The 18,243-nt window shown below is 35.6% G+C and overlaps 1 protein-coding gene across 1 annotated transcript in view; it reads left to right on the top strand.

Moving 5' to 3' along the window:
• The window catches only part of LOC145992043 (C3 and PZP-like alpha-2-macroglobulin domain-containing protein 8), a 911,691-nt gene that overhangs the window by 253,689 nt on the left and 639,759 nt on the right, over positions 1-18,243 (top strand). The window lies entirely within an intron of this gene.

An 18,243-nucleotide genomic window follows, 5' to 3' on the forward strand; every position in this document is an offset into this window, starting at 1 on the left:
TAAGCATTTGTCTTGTGTTCCGACGTCATATTCTTTAAAAACAGTTGCTTTCATTTATTTTCACGAGGAATGCCTATAAGGTTAGGTTAGGTCTGTTAGGTTAGGTTTCATTAGCATAAATACAAAACCAAGATAGTCTAACGTGACAAAGTAGCCATCCGGCATTAAATTAACGAGCTTTTTCCCGTGTGCTCAAGTGTTGTGCGATAAGCGACAGGTTTTCGAAACTTTTAAATGCAGTGTGATACGTTTATCCGCAGTAAGGATAAAGTTCAACGGCATCGCGTGAAACTGCACAGATAGCCTTACTTTTTTTTACTTTTTCTACTTTTATTACTTTTTCCTATGTTCTGTTAAATTACATTATTGATTTCCTTACCATTTTCTTTATTTCCATGCAGGAACGTGCGAAACAATGTCGCTTTCTCGATCGTTTCACCGCTTCGGAAAGCATCTAGCCTGGACATGTATTTTCCATTTTTTTTCAAATAAAAAAAATTTTCCGCACTTTCCAACTTACTTTACTCGAATACTTACTTCAATACCTTACCAAAAAATTAGGAACCGCATTCCTTCTAAGCAGCCCATATTCTGCAGTCTTGCCATTTAAAAGACGGTTATAAGAGTTTCACATTTATCAGAGTTTCGAGTACATAGGTGACAAGTCACCGAACTCCGCTGCTTATATCTGATTCCTCGGTGCCTTTCATCTCTACGCAAATACTACCTCACAATAAAATACAAATCAATAAAGTATCAATGAGAAACATATCTACTTACATATACAAACTATCACCCTTCATCCCCGGTGATTAACAAATATACATTGGAACTTTAAACGCCACACCCCGCACTCAATTTTTAACCAGGGAGTATGGCTTCCTTCAGCTACCCTCTTCTCCCCGCAACTGCCACGCGATATGTTAACAAACAAAGAAAAAAAATATATACAACGTGAAAAATGTTGAGAAAAAAATATATATACAGGTTTTGTTTTGCGCGGGCATAACTTCTTTCTTTTTTGCGTCCACGTAGCTAAATTCTGAAAATACTGCCTTGCAACTAAAGAATCATGGATTATATTATGATATAGGCTAAGTCTAATTACACTGTCCAACAAAATTGAAGTTTTTGTCTGTTAAAAGATAAGTTGTGGGTGATTCTAATTGAATTTGATGTGCTGATTTCAAATCTAATTACAGAATTTTTCCATCACCCATGAAATTTGAGTAATAGGGTGCATGCAAAATATCAGGTACATACAAATCTTATATAGCTTTATAGTGATACTATGCAATATTATTTACAATGGCATATCTAGAATGTCTTCTAACTTGATTTTCGGCTGTACTTTGCCCGAGGAACATCTCTTTTAATGTCCAGCAATAATCTGCCAACATATTTGGAGTCCATTTTCCCTGGTAGCGCCTTTCCATTTCACCAATTTCCTGGTGGAAATGTTCTCCATGTTCGTCGCTCATTGTCCCAAGGTTTTGCGGGAAGAAATCGAGGTGGGAGTCTTAAAAAGTGTATCTTCAGAGACATATTACACTCCAGAGCATGATAGTTCTGAATCAAATTACTGACAAGTTCTCTGTAATTTTCTGATTTGTAGTTTCGGAGGAAATTTATGCTTACTTCCTTCAAAGATTGCCAAGCAGCCAATTCCAGCTCATTTAGGCTCTTTTCAAAACCATTATCTTTCATTAGTCTCCTGATTTGAGGGCCAACAAATATTCCCTTTTTTAGTTTCGCCTCAGTAATTCGCGGAAACTTCTCTTTGAGGAACATAAATCCACTACCCTCACGGTCCATTCCTTTTACAAAATTCTTCATCAGACCAAGCTTTATGTGGAGAGGAGGCAGTAAGATTTTGTCGAGACTTACAAGTGATGGATGAACAACATTCTCCTGTCCTGCGATGAGTGACTCTCTCTTCGGCCAGTTCTTTTTAACATAATGATTTTTTCTATCTCTGCTGTCCCAATTACACAGGAAACAGCAAAATTTGGTGTAACCTAGTTGCAATCCTAAGAGTATAGCAATAACTTTTAAACCTCCACATATCTGCCAAGAGTATTTACAGTACTGGATATTTGTTAACAGTTTCATGTTTTCATAACTTTCCTTCATGCCCCAGGAATATGCTACGGGAATGCTTGGATATTTATTTCCATTGTACAGTACAACTCCTTTCAAACTTGTTTTCCAAGAATCTAAGAACAAACTCCATTCTTCACTTTTATGGACAATATCTATTGATTCTAATAGACCATCGATGTTACAACAGAAAACAAGGTCCTTATCTTCAGTACATATCTACAAAGTATTTTTGGCGTTGCCGGAAAAAGTAACTCTAGTGTCACTCTCCAATAAATGCCATCCTTTTAATCGCGATGCAAGCAGTTCTGCTTTACCCTTACTTAACTCTAGATCTCAAACTAAATCGTTAAGATCCTCTTCAGTTATTAAGTGAGGTTCAGTTGTTGAAACACTCCCCACAAAATCAGGATCATTATGCAATTCACTACATTCATGCAGACATCAATGGCCTAAAGATACTAGTGTATTGTTGGAGTAAAGACATAAAAATATTTTAAATATTGCCTACAAATCAGCTTATTATGGACTGCATGCTGCAATAATAATGCAGAATTATATTTTTATTGTTACAATAAAATGGTGGGTGATTGACAATTTCTGTCTTCATTTTCGGAATCAGCAGGTGGCAAAACATAAAGAACCATTGAAATTTTACTTTTAACAAAACCATTGTTGGACAGTGTTATTGCTCGCCAAGGAATACGGCAGTTATTCAGTGGGAAAGTCAGTCTAATCTTTCGTCTTTTCCCTGTGTTAACGTTTTCGTAATATCTTGGCTGCCTGGCGTTTACACAATAACTGTAGCTTTTCTGCATTGTTGCTACCGATACACACTTCCAGCTGAGCTTGCTGGCAGAAATAACAAACCCTTGAAACTTATAACCTACATCATGATATATAGTTAATATACGAGGCGCCTTCCACATTACTACGTCATCAACTATTAACATATAGAAGTATATATACATATATGTATATCAAAATTATTCAGTTTATACATCTTTGAAACGTGGACAGTGCTTCATGTTACATACTTCTAAACTCAAAAGTATCAATCTCATAGGCGATTTTAATCTACATGACGTTTACCTCATTTTTCTTCTCAGTAACTCCAGAAGAAAACTGAGAAGATTAACAAAGATTACCAACACTTTTCTCCACTTGCTTGTACCGTAGCGTCAACTCCTCAGTCGCGATTATCTTTACATGGACGCAAAAGCGACGTTAAAAAAGCTCTCGGAGGCTTGATGAGTAGCAATGGTGGTGTTGTTTTGATGATGCAGAAAAGTTAGTGTCCTGAGAAAACTTGACAAAGATAGATTTCATCCAGTCATTCATTATTGTATCCATGGCAATGCTTTAGCCTTAATTAAAATTTTGGAATTTGTAACAAAGAGTGCATTGTTGGTGTTGAAGTGTTGTGTGAGTTCGCATTGTTACTGTTAGATATCATCATGTATACAGATCAATAGGGCCAGGATAGTTTTGCACTTTGTACATTGCACATGAAATTGTACATTTTAAATGTTTTTTTTTTAAATAAATGTATATTGCATATGTAAATACATATACAGGGTGTATCATAAGTAATAGCGCAAACTGACACAGTTGAAAGTACACGATAATAGAAAAAGTAAATATGGGACTGCAAACAAGCCGTTTTCCAGATGCGAATGTGTGGTTAGAAGCCGTCACTGGTTTCATTTTGTAAACACCAAGTGCTTTACTGCTTGCGCGTTCCGAGGTTTGCTTTTTGTTTATAAAACAGAACATTTCCGAGAGGTGGCGTTGTAATCAAATAGGATAAATACAATCAGTACAGAGAATTGTGCATGCTTGTGAACAATTCCGAAATGAACCGGGGGTGTTCGAAAGAATTCGAAACTCAATGTGAAATCGCGTACAGTATTGCATCTAGATGCAAGGACGACACTTTGAACACCTCCTTTAACAGGTACGAGTGTACAGTAATTGTAATATTACTAACGTTTGTTAAAGTAAGTAGAAAATTCAATAAAAGCAATGAGATCTTCACTGACTTTTCTGACTGTATTATTAGCATTTTACCAACTAGGACGACGTTTACAAACAATGAAGTCAGTGGCGGCTTGTAACACACATTCGCGATTATCTCGAAAACGGCTCGTTTGCAGACTCATGTTTATTGACACTTTTTTGCTTCTATTATCGTGTACTTTCAACTGTGTCAGTTTGCGCTATTATGATACATATAAATCATATGTGTAAAATTCTTGCATATTTTGGTGCCAACAAACACAAGTAAATTTTTTTTTTTTCGTGTTACTAAACGAGCGTCCTATTTCCTTCCGTTTATTCTCCACTTCTTTGCTGTCTTTTGATGTCCTTGCGGGAACACTGATCAACTAATCTTTTTGAGAGAGAGAGAGCACAACATTGCAGTAGACAGTCTATATATGATCCTCAAATTGACGTAGATGCTGTTCCCTTAAAATATTGTCCATTTGTATCTTGTAAAGTAGTGATTTTTTTTCTGCGTATAATAATATTTTTGCTGAAAGAAGGAGTTTCAAGGATTAAAATTTGAGATATAAGTGCGATCACTATCTGTCAGTAATACAATTTTTATTTCATTCATAAAACGGAAGTAAACAAGAGTGTGTGAAAAAAATTCACAGTGTCCATTCATCAATTTCATCACATCATCACTCATCCCCATCTTGGAAAAATTAGCTAAAAGTGGCACAAAAAGCGAAGTAAAATAAAGCAAATAAAAGAAACTATTGGAAAGTTAGGGATAAATATTAGTCATAAAGTTTACGTTGTGTGAGTTCTCACATAAAAAAAATCCACTTTTGTTATTTTGAAAATTATGAATCATTTATGTTTCTGGATTAAGTGGGAAAATACATGTATGAAGCATTAATGCATGTTTCTTGTATTTTGCACTAAATTTTTCTGTATGACGAATTTTCTGGTTATTCTCTTTAAATACTAATTAAATGAACTTTTATTTCTATTGTTGACTTAATAAAAAAAAATGACTTTTTATAGGGTAAAGGAGGGGAAGTTCGCCACCAAAATGCTTTTCATTTTTTTCTTCTAAACGAATTAGGGGAGAAGGACAAAATTTATACGATACAAAAAGTAGTCATTGTGGATTATGAGGAATATAACATAAATACTTTGTTACTTATACTTATGACGTAATATTAAAAATACTAAAATGAGAAAGAGTGGCGAAATTCCTGCCACATGCTGGGAAATTCGCCATATAACTTATTTATCATTTTATCGTCAGTTTAAGTGTATGAAATACCAAGTTGTTGCCAATAACTCAGACAACAAAGTGTAAAAGACCTACAAATGACAATACAAAAAGATACAATACAAACATGTTTAAGAAACACAGGAGTATATCATATGAATTGTGAACAAGTTGTGTGTGAAACATCGCCTGTAAGAAGGAAAATTCGACACATTTTCTGTTACTCTGCGAATTTACCAGCAAATGCATAGTCGAAAAAAAACAAATTATGTTTACTTGTATATGCACGCTTTCCAAAGCAAATCTTTTCACGACATTCTTACAGTTTCAGGTTACGATATCAATAATTAAAAGGAAGAAAAATAATTCTTATCTGCCACGAAATGACAATTTCCAACGTAGCATTGGAATTCGACACCTTTCTTTGTCTTCTGTGTAGACGCAACTGCGCATTCCAAACTGTACTGCTTACTTGCTAGTTCGATCACAACACAGCAGTTTTCAGTGGAAACAAGGCACATGTTACTTTATTTTGTGCAGGTATCAGTGAGTGTTTCCAACCTATAGTTTCTATCTACGATTACAAAAAACACAAGTACGGCGAAATTCCCAGCATGGCGAACATCCCTACTTTAATTGGAAATGAAAAATGCCAATTTCCAAAGGAGTGGAGGTTATTTGATCAGTTCGACCCCAATGGTCAAAATATAGTTATTATATTTTCCCCCTGACTTGTGGATGGGGACAGTTTTTATTTTGCTATCCCCATGTTCAGAATTTTGCCTCTGAATATGTCATTCTGCCAAGGAATTCAAATGTGAAGATCCTGAATCATCGGTGCCATGTATCAAACCTACAACGTACGTGCTCTGCTTAGGTGATCAAATGTGACACGAGAGACAAAGTGTACAGGAAGTCTCCCGGTGAGTCACCCCATCCCCTTGGGGCGAGAGGAAACGCGGGGGTGACGAATCTCATCAAAATAAATGGGGTTGGTGGTGTTTGACGTGAATAGAAGAGATGCGTGAATTGTGTTGTACGGACATGAATTTTCTCATTTCTTTTTTTTATGTATACATGTATGTGACATAACGTATACACATATAAATCTACTACATCAATTTAGTTTTAAAAAACCGAAGATCAAGCATTTGGACATAGTAAAAAACGGAGATGCTCTTGGACCTTAAAGAAGAAGATACCGAAATGTAACCCATATCGTAGATGTGAGACATGGACTGTAAGCGAAGGAAGAATATAAGGCACATTGGAGCACATGATGGAGTATATCATAACCAACTTCGAAGTTGATCACTTATTAGAAAGAACGTGAAAAAAAATCCCGCTACTAAAATCCTCAAAACCCAAGTTTATTACTCCCATTAAAAACTTATAAAATGGAATTATTGTCATAAATTTTTAATTCACCCAGCTGGTATTCCGATGAAGTACCGTATTTCGGTTGTGGCAACATGGCATTTTTATCATATAGATTCGTACCTAGTGTACGGTCTGCGTTGAAAATTCAAGTCTTTAGATTGAAACCGATATATTTCCAAAAACTTTTCCCTCTTTCCATTTTTCGGTATGCGCACAGAGTTGATCTGTGGAACTGGACTTTTGAATCACCATGTATGTTTGTGTGTATTTATCAGAAAACTTCTTTCTAATGCAGATTATTTTGGGGCATGTCTACCTGCGTTTATGTGTGAATATTTTTAAATGCACAGTAATTATTTCATTTTTACGAGTACATAAACATATAAAATGGTGGTACACATATACACACATATATATACGTGGTTGTGTGTGTATGTGTGTAAATGAAACATTACTGTGGATAAAAATATATTGAGATATAAACTCAGAGAAACTGCCCTAGAAATAAGTTTGTGTAGTTATTTCTCCAGCTAGCATCAACTGTCTCCTACGCTATTATTTTCAAATCTATCTTTTTTTATGTAGAGTAACCTCAATGAAATTGCACAAATAGATGATTCTTAATAATGAAGTGCTCGGATGTAAACCATGGCAATGTACATTTTGATAATTTTTGAGTTGCCAAGTAAAATGTGTCATCCTTCAATTTTCGAGTGAAATTGCCATGACATAGAATTTGCATTGGACTCAGTGAAACCTTCTGAAATTGGTAAACACAACAAGAAAACAATTTATGTACAGTATAGCTACTAATATTTTTTTTTCAATGGACTCAGAAATAACCAAAATGTCACTTACCATGTTTTATACGAGAGCCCTTCAATTAGGAATGAATATTGTGTGGCATAATGGTACTCTGCTTCCCTTGAGGTGGTTTGAGGTGTGTGTATGGGGGGGGGGGGGGGCAGAAAATTCCTTACTACTCAAAGTCCCCGCTTATCGTGTAGAAAACAAACATTGACAGAAAGTTCTGAAAAAATCCGAGCTTACAGATGATCATCATCTGGAATGTTCTCTACTAACCTGAAAAGTGCCACAGATATGTGTGCTCAGTTCTGTTACCAGTTCTGCATTTACAGTAAGGTAAAAATGCTGCAGCGAGCAAAAAAAAATGCCTAACTGATACTACGAATAGCAAGGGGCTAATTTATTTTTCCTGTCAAACTCTCAAATGCACAGCCACTACGCCACTTGTTTGTTCACTGCCAGGTCGATAAACATCAACCACATCAGCTGCAGGGTGCTTCATTATCAAGCACCTCTCTTTTTAACACAACAATGCTTTCAATTTATACAAGACCAATTTGTTTCCACAAAACTACACATTCGCTCCATTCAGATTAAAACAATTTGTGCTGTTAATTTTAAACGGGGTTTTGTTTTTGTGTAAGTGCCCACTTGTTCAATAACGACCAAAGTTTCGAATGATATTTTTCAAGTATAATTGACGATTTTCATTCAACATAATATTTAACATCTCAAGCTCTTCTTTGAAGAATTAAGAAACAGTCACGTTGCATGAAAATACAACATTTGATATATTTATTTATTATTTTAGTCGAATTATAAAATTTACCTTAGTATGAAAGTAACATTTATAGTTAAGCCTAGGTTAAAAGTAACACGAAGTTACTTTTCCAGCTAAATCTTCTTGGAGATTTGCTTGCATTATATCTTTCAAGATTTCATATTAATTACGTGCATAATTCAGCGGATTATCGATTTAGCCAAGTCATTAAAGTTTCATGTTTGGAATAATTCGGAAAGAGCTGAATGTTGACCAGTTGTTAGAACACTACTTTCAGTGCAAAATCCCAAAAATCCACACCCCTCCTCTTCTGTTTAATTTATCCCTTGCTGTAATTTAAAAAATAATCTTTGAAAAGTAAAATTCTTCATGTGTTTGCCATGTAACTTTTGAACAAATTAAATGACAGGAAACTGTTTCGAATAAAAGTTGTAGCGTAATTTATAAGCTTTAAAACTCTGTACGTTTTAATGTATTTTAATTAAAGATGCACCATAAAATGTGTATGGAGGATAGTACCAAAAAAGTGTGCCTTTACCACAGTCCGCGGTTAAGACCCGAATCATTTACTTTTTTATAAAAGTAAGAAATTAGGAATTATTAATTGTTATGCCATTTTACGGCAGTCAGCACGCAGAATGCGATTGGGTATCCGACTGAAAATATATTTTAAGATCTTAAAATATATTTTCAGTCGAGTACCAAATCGCATTCTGCGTCCTGATGGCCATCATCTTGAAAACAGTCACTCATATTGGATATTTTTTGATTTGATGTATAGCTATCGGGAACATAGCACCTATCAACGTCTGGTTTGAATCACGACCTGAGCATGGGTGTGACCTGAGCTGTGCCCCTTCATCAACTTTATCATATTATCACTAATCCTCATCGTCGCGATTAATCAAAAGTGGAAGAAAATATACGCTAAATAATGCAAATAAAAGATATATATGTTAGGTGCGTGTAAGGGCTCACAATCTCGTCTATTGGTAGGGGTGATGTGATCAGCATCGCACTCCGACAGCCTTTAACCCCGTCGAGTTTCCCCCTGGTACCAATTTATTGGAAGTAGGATGAAACCCAGAGTTACCCCACGCTGGGTAATTGCTGCCACCTGTGATCTCGCAGCCAGGGAATCGAACTCCGGTCTCCCAAGTGGCATTTAAGGAGTCCCTTCACTGGACCACTGCGTCTCTCGCTCTCCCCGACGCCAAGGGTTCCGCTTTCGAATCCCGGCCTGGGCATGGGTGTTTGTGATTATCCCTTCATCAATTTCATTGTTTCATCACTCATCCTCCTCTTTGTGATTAGAAAAAAACTAGCAGAAAAATGAAGTAAAATGAACCACACCAATCAATCAATCTCTCTCTCTCTCGTCTACACACACACACCCCGCTATTCATTTTGTACATTTTCAAAACTCTATAGGCTACATTCGTTGGGTTCAAGGAACGAAAGTTATAGGAGCGTTAGACTCAGAGGCGTCTCGTGAACGCTTGCGGTGCATGTTGCGCATGCGTCAATCGTGGGAAAAAGGACAGCTTGCTCTGCGACGACATTCATGAGCATTTCTAAATTTTAATTTCTTCATATAGGAGAAATATTTATTTTACACGAGGTCGCTGAACTAAGCTTATATTACATTTCTTGGATCTGAAGTGACGCATGCATCAATTGTAGAAAAGAATTATTACTTTCTTTCACTTCAGATCCAAGAAATGTAATATAAGCTTAGTTCAGCGCTCTCATGTAAAATAAATACTTCTCCTTTATGAAGAAATTTGAATGTAGAAATGCTCATGAATGTCGTCGCAGAGCAAGCTGTCCTTTTTCCCACGATTGACGCATGCGCAACATGCACCGCATGCGTTCACGAGACGCCTCTGGCGTTAGTTAAGACTTAACTTGCGTTACAATTAGTGGTTTTTGTAGTTAAGGAAAACACATAAGATATTTAGCATCTCAATTATAATTGCCACTACCATTAATTCCGCGCTAAAATTACAACATCTGATAAAAAGTGATTTCTTCTAGCTCTGGCAGCCTAATAATGAACTTCACGAGATACTTTGGAAGCAAAGCTCTCACCCCAACCGGCCAATTTAAAGTCTTGATTTTGAAATTTCGCAGCTAAATGATCCCTCCGACTTTATTTCTGGGATATAAACCCGAGCAGATCAATTTGCTACGGGGATGACAACCTAAGTCCCCTGCAATAGGTGAGGGGAGAGTCTTCTTTGTTTCACTATTCGCGTGTTGACTCATTAGGAGAGAGAAAGCCAAGTTTTAATTACTTTGGTTTCTCTTCCTCCCGCTTTCTTCCAATATTCTGTGCAAAATGCACTTCCTCTTTATTTACTTTCTTCTTTCTCTTCTCTTTCACCCGCTCCGCTTCTTTGATCTGTCCTCGCTGCAAGTCAACAGCGAGATTTTTTTTCATAAGGATCGAGCGCTGGAAAAACGGTGTGTTTACAGCACGTGAAGCTTAAAGGTGACGTATGCTAGTCCTGTAGCTTATGGAGGCAAAGTGCTATCTTCATGGTCGGTATACTCGCATAATCTTTTGCTCATTTATCACAAAAACACCATATACGAACCTGTTACTTATTAGAGGTGGTATAACGGTTTCGTCTCGAATCTCGAAATATATTGTAATATTCCCGTTCTATTAGTCTAAAGAGGATGTAAGGAGGGTGACCTTTCTTAATACCCACATTACCAAAAGTTATTTTACACCTAAAATGTTAACTTGAAAATTTGTAACATGAGGAGAAGGGCTAAATTTGGGAACACTGTTTCTAACAGTATGTCTTCTCTGGATGCTAAAGTGAAAGGATTTTCGTGGAATCACTTAAGGGAAGAAAATTGATGTGTTTAAAGTGGCACCTGGTTCCATCTTTTATTTGTTGTAATAATATAAATAAATATATATATATATATATATATATATATATATATATATATATATATATATATATATATATATATATATATATATATAGGGAAAGATGGAAGGCCTATGTTGCTGCAGCCATGAACCTTCGGGTTTAAGAAGGCTAGGGAGTTAGTTAGTTAGTTATATATATATATATTAATTACCGGCAACATAAGTAAAACGCATGATATTTTTTCGTATATTTATTATATTATGTTTTTAAATCATTGACTGTATTTGTTTGCAAGTAGATTTATAGCAGAACGTAACTTTAAAAGTAAATTACAGTTCATTTATAAGCACCACTAACTAAAACTTACTTACTTTTAGAAATGAGTAACATTAAGTAACTGCAAACATAACTTAGTTAATTTTATAAAAGTAAGTTTCTAGTGTTGCCCACGAGACGAGACTTTGGCCTGTCTCGTCTCGTGGAAATGCTGTCTCGTCTCGAAAATATTCGTTTGTCTCATGACACATGGTCAATCTCGTCTCGTCTCGAATTTTTAAAAGCCTGTCCCGTCACGTCCCGTGGGCAACACTATAAGTTTCCGAACTTTGTAAGTTGTTTTCATTGCTTCTTACCTTGATAATACATCTTCCCACTATGACGTCACTAGCGTACTTATTTTTTCTTATTCCCTGTCTAAGTGGCAAAACCTGACGATGTTGACATCTGTAAAAATCTGTGCTAAATATGTGTTATCAGTACCCTGGTGTAAACCAACACGGCACGTATGTGTTTGGACGAGTACAACATACCCCATCGCGACCATCTACGGAAGAGCGCATGCGCTAAACTGGACGAGCCCAGTAACAAAATAGGGGTGACAGCTGCAAGTGGAACGCATGTTCTGCAAGAATTGTAATCTTTCTACTTCGAAACGGCTCGTTACGAGTTCTTACAGACATCCGCGAATCTAAATTAACTGTCTTGTAAATATAGTCCCAATTAATGTATTTGTACTGAACTTTGTTTATCATTTTATTATCTGGGAAAAAGGATTGCTCGAATATTTTTGTTCGATGTAATATGATGCTATTTACAATTTTAATATTTTTAGTCATCTCTCTTGGGATGGGGAGCATGCCCCCGTTCCCCCTTCCCCCCGCTAACTGCCAATGTTTAACAACATCAGAAATCACAAACACAAAGGAAGCAATAATAAATAATTGAACCAGTGCTAGATAAGTACTGATCAGAAACCTAAGTTGAAATGTCGTACATGTTTCTACCAACCTTCCCTTTTTGAGATTGGAATCGTCCACTCGAACTAGGCACGTCTTACACAGTCGTACAGTAAACGAAATAAGTGAAAGCGTTATGTTCATTTAGACAACACACGTCTACTAGCTACACTTCCAGTTGTAGTACGTATTATTATAAATACATAATCGATTTCGGAATGTTCTCTACACTCCACTCATTGCTTCACGAAAATTGAATTTTCGAGCAACAATATAGGTTTTTGGCTCGATTGGCCAATGGATGATTGGATTTTCCGCATTGGAGAAATATTAGGGGGGGGATGATTGAACCAATTAACGCAAAGCGGGAAAATACATGGTAGCATAATTGAATTTTCGTTCGCAAAAGTAATTCGTTAAACTATTTCCGTGAGTGAGACATATTTCGAAATTTTCTGCCGTTGGATAGCATTTATACTACACAGAGCGATTATCCTGTTTAAACCCTTTGTTTATCCGTTACGGATTGTAACAACGAGATAATTTTGGAACGGATTTCAGTTATTGTAATAATTGTATTATTCTCATTCTTACTCGCCGAGCTGCGTGGTGCTACAACACCAGAGGTCTCGTGTTCGAATTTTGGCCTGGGCATAGTGTTATTTGTGTTGTAGGAAAGCGAAGTAAAGCAGACCAAGTCAATCAAATCAATCTCATTCCTACTTATACGGTTTATTACATATGTCACATTTTAATTGTAATAAATTTTAAATAAAATATTTAGCTTAATCAAATTACTAAAATTAAATAAAGCCTTAACACGTTGTAACCCATTAACAGAAGTTCGACGTTTGATAGTGATATCATTTGATCAATATTATGCATAAAAGCAATATGGATTTATTTAAATCAGGTTGATTTAATAATTTGATTTTAGAAAATGAATATCACTGAATCAATTTAAATATATAATTTATAGAACATTGTACGTAACGAATTTGTAGGTATCATAAGTACTTTTGTTGAAAGTATATACATCTCTTAATCATTTAATGGTGTTTATTAAGCTCTAAGAAAGGAAAGGAAAGATAACAAAATATATATGTACTGATGGGTGAAGCTCATACGAAAGGAAATGTAATGAGTATGTAATGAGTAAACTGTAAACCCACTTAAATATCTCTTGATTTAAAATTCAACAATTTTTATAGGCAAATATAACAAATAGTTCGTGTTTTGAAGCATATAAAATACTAATCATGTTAAACCGTTAATAGTACTATTATCATTAAAATTCAAATAAACATGATAGCTGATATTTTGAAAACTATCATTCAAAAAATTGCGAAAATTCAGCTACAAAGACTGTAAAAAATATTTCAAGTTACAATTACATAGTACTACATCCAGAACGTTTTATTTTCAGTGGAGTAAAGGTTACTGAAATTATTATAGTTTCATTAACACGCTCAACAATTAATTCAGAAACAGAAAAATGATTTTTTACAAATAATTCTTATTTTCCATGGCCGTTTACTAGAAAAGCCTTTCTATACAAACAAAAACCTGTATATATAGCGTGTTTTTTTAAATAAAAAATCGATTTAAAAAAAAATCCGATAAAATCAAAATCAAGAAATATGAGTTTTTTAAATAAAAATTATGATATTTTTTCACCCTGCATAAAAACGTATACACGCTTCTAAAGTCTGTGACTCATTAAACTGCCATACTGGTGAGATGTAGTTATTTAAAGTAATGGCTGTAGATAGCAAATTTTTCTCAAAGTGATAGCGAAAGTGAGGAAATGTAAGTGAAGTGCAAATAGAGTTTTCAAGGAGTTTCAAAGCGATATAGCAACATGATTAGTCAGTACTTTAATAATTAGAGAATCGTTTTAAGCTGGAGGGACTGTTTAATGTACCCGAGATTTAGCGTTTCCGAAGACCGTGGAGATCGACAGGCATAGTAATTTCTAAGGAACGAAGGGTACATACGGACAGTAAAATAGGACTGGTTAGTAAAATAAGATACGAAAATCTATTCTGTATGGACATTAAGAACAGGACTTTGTCCGATACCGATTTACTAACTACAATAGCTAAATATAGATAACAGTATCGACCTTTCATAAAAGTATTCTGCTCAACTACTAACATATTCATCAAAGTTATGTTTTACTTGCTGTGAAAAATCCCATCTTAATTATGTAAATATAAAGTGTATAAAAATATACATTTTTTATGATTAGTTACAATACTACATAACAAGTTGGTAACACTTTACTATACCGGAGACAGATTTCTTCAAATTTACAGGAGAAAGTACTTACGCAAATCATATTCTGTAGCGTTGTTGATGTTCGGGAATATAGTTTTGATCCATTTAATGCCAATGCAGGTGGTTTTCTACGAAAACCTCTTTCCGACGCGCTATTGCTGCTGCTGCCATTTGCTTTCTGCACGAGAGCACAATACGCTCTCGTATTGTCCGTATATGCTAAATTAAACAAAAGGAGTGCTAATGGAACCTAACCTAACAGGCCTAACCTAACCTAGTAGGCATACCTCGTCCCCGTGATGGTTCGTGGTGCTATCGTGAATTTTTGGGCTAACATCAATGGTTTTTCGGGGCTACCCGTGGATGGTTTGTTGGAAATAAGGAACAAGAAATAGATATTATTTTCGTTAGAAATTCATTATTTCACCTAAAGAAATGTTCCGCAATGCAGAATAGTACGTTAGCAATGTAAAAAATTGCGAAATAAATCATTGATAGGTGTCTCCGGTATAGTAAAGTATTACCAACAAGTTTTCTCTCTCTCATGAAAGTAAATTAATTGAGTTCCTTTTATTTTATATGACATTTTCATGGTTTTATTCTTCACTTGCCACTTCACGGTTACCAAATTTTGAAATGTAATATTGGAAATACTTGTTGGTACACCCAACTACAAAACAACCATTTTATGTGAAAATGAACAAACAAGGTTAATTTTATTTTTATTCAATGCATCACTTACTAATTACGAAATTAAAGTGAAAAGTATGCAGAATTTGGAAATATTAATAAATTCTTTCAAACCTATTTCTTTTTACAGTAGAAATGAAGTTATTTTTATGTGTGGTGTCTCCACTTAATTTACTTTCATTACCATACGAAAACTAAATTAATTCTAATTTCGTTCAAATTTTCCATTGATTGTTTCTTTATCTTAAACTCTGAAGTATCCTACTATATTTCTGAAACAAACCTTAGTTTGAAGAATCTATTTGTGTTAATTTTCGTAGCCTCTGCATTGTTCCATAATCCTACGAAGTAAATAAAGTTCATGGTGTCACACCCGTCACAAAATCTGTCACACCCTTCACAGGCAAAAAAGGTTTGCAAAAAAGTATGCAGTAGTAATATTCTAAATTATAGCTGCTAAATGTCGAGTAAAGTTTGCTTTTTGAAAGTAAAATAAAATTGTTTCAGTGAACCCATTTTCACAGAGTTTTCTGTAAGATTGAGGAAGGTCCTGAAGTCAAGTCACAACACCCGTCACAATTACAACAAATGTATTTTCTCTAGTTGAAAATTGAGATGGGGGAGAAATATTCTGAAATTAAATAACTTTCATCAAATAAAATGAAATTACATGAATTTATAGTTACAAATTTGAAGGTGCTAAGAAAATAATTAAAGAATGAATATACATTTGTTTGAATGCCACACCTGTCACAATGGAATTGGGCAAAACAAAAATAATAGGTGAATTGTCCTTCACCATTTGCATTCAGTCTGTTTTCCACAATATTGTGATCATGATTTGAAATAGAGACACAAATATGCAAAGAACAACATCTGCCACGAATCAACAAAATTCCTTTCTTTAAAGCAACCGAGCAAGTTCTTCCAATCTTCTGAAGGAAGCACAATATTGATCAATTGATTTTCTTTATTTTACTTCCCTTTTGGTGTCACTTTTGGCTAATTTGCGAATTTGGGGATGAGTGATGAAATGATGAAATTGATGAATGTGCAGGGCACTAACAAACCTGGGACTCCTGGCGTCGTAGCGCGATATGTTAACCACTCCGCCACGGAGGCCGGCTAGGAAGCAGAGTATTGACTGAGGTGGTGCGGAAGACCTTGTTGAACATATCTACATATTAAGTATCGCAATTGATATAAACAATTTGTTATATCAGAAAATTAAAATGAATCCTCGCCGTTCTTTTAAAAAATGTTTGTGATGAAGAATTTTGATTTACTGATTGTTATTCGCAGTCGTTTTGATATTTTGATTTCATTATTGTTATTTAGCATCGCTTTTCTTCTACTTTTTTGGTAATCGCGACGATGAGGATAAGGGATGGTTTGCTGAAATTAACGAAAGGACACAACAGCCATGCCCAGGCCGGGTATCGAGCCCGGAACAACTGTAGTTTTGTGCTAACCACTTTGCCACGGAAGTCGGCTCATTCGTAGTGGTAATGACAACTAAAATTACAAAATTTTATTCATGGAGCAAAGGGAAAGTACAAATATGTATTACAGTTAATCACTGCACTTTATTTTGTTCAATGATTTATTTATTTAGTTATTTGCTTCTCGTTTTATGCCACTTTCGGATAATTTTCGAAGATGGGGATGAGTGATGATATGATGAAATTGATGAATGGACACTCACAAACATGACCAGGCCAGGATTCGAGTTCGTGACCCCGGGCGCGCGATGTGATAGCCCCGAGGGGCGGCTTTGTTCAATGAGAAACTGAAGTATCTTCCATTGGAACTAATGAGAAACGAGCAAATTTATATTTCAATGAATACAGATTATTAAGGATACAAATCAATCATGTTAATTACTATTGTGATAAATATGTATAAGTCTGCTGATAAGTTTCTGCACTCAATGTACCTGAATTCGTTTGATTGGCTCGAAGATGCAAATAACCATTGAGGGTTGGTTGCTGTGGTATTGTATGGGTCTTTCGGTTCTTCTATTCTTTGATTTGCTTTTATATTACTACGCTTTTCTGCACCTTTTGGCTAACCACGAAGATGTGGATGATTGACAATATTATGAAATTGATTAAGGGAGACTCACAAGGAATACCCATACCCGGACCGGGATTCGAAACCAGGGTCCCTGTCATCGTAACGCTCAGGTCTAACCACTCCGCTGTCGGTTCTCCGAATCGCATATCTGTAGTATTAGTTGTTTTTCGGACATTGAAAGTTAAATAGATATATTGGCTTCGTTGCAGAGATTGGCTCAAGACTGGCATAATTTGTGTCGCATTAATGTGGTAAGAATTGGTCTTTCAGTACGAGGAGAGGCTGATAAGTATTGAGCCTTACCCGGAAAAAATTGAGCTAGGAGGCTGAAATTTGCAGGGTGTATTGGTCAGTTCTTCTATATGTATTGGTGAAAATTTTAACTTCCATTTGTGTTTCAGGTCCAAAAGAAACCACTCATTTGCAGCATTAGTTGCCAACTGAACACTCAAAATTGTTGTGCCTTTTGGTGTTTCTTCACATGGGTGAACAGATGATAGTCAGATGGAGCCAGATCAGGCGAATAGGGTGGATGGGGCAACACTTGAAAGCCTAAGGAGGCCAGTGTCGCCATTGTTCCACCTGCAGTGTGTGGCGAGGCATTGTCATGTAACAGGATTACGCCTTTGGAGAGCTTTTCTGGAGGTGCTGCCATTTTCACTTTGGACCTGAAAAACAAAGAGAAGTTAAAATCATAGAATGTCGACTTTTGCACCATTATATATAGCAGAATTGACCAGTATGCCCTGCAAA

This window comes from Lepisma saccharinum, chromosome 9 (genome assembly GCF_977018435.1).
Source record: "Lepisma saccharinum chromosome 9, izLepSacc3.1, whole genome shotgun sequence".
Lineage (NCBI taxonomy): Eukaryota > Metazoa > Arthropoda > Insecta > Zygentoma > Lepismatidae > Lepisma > Lepisma saccharinum.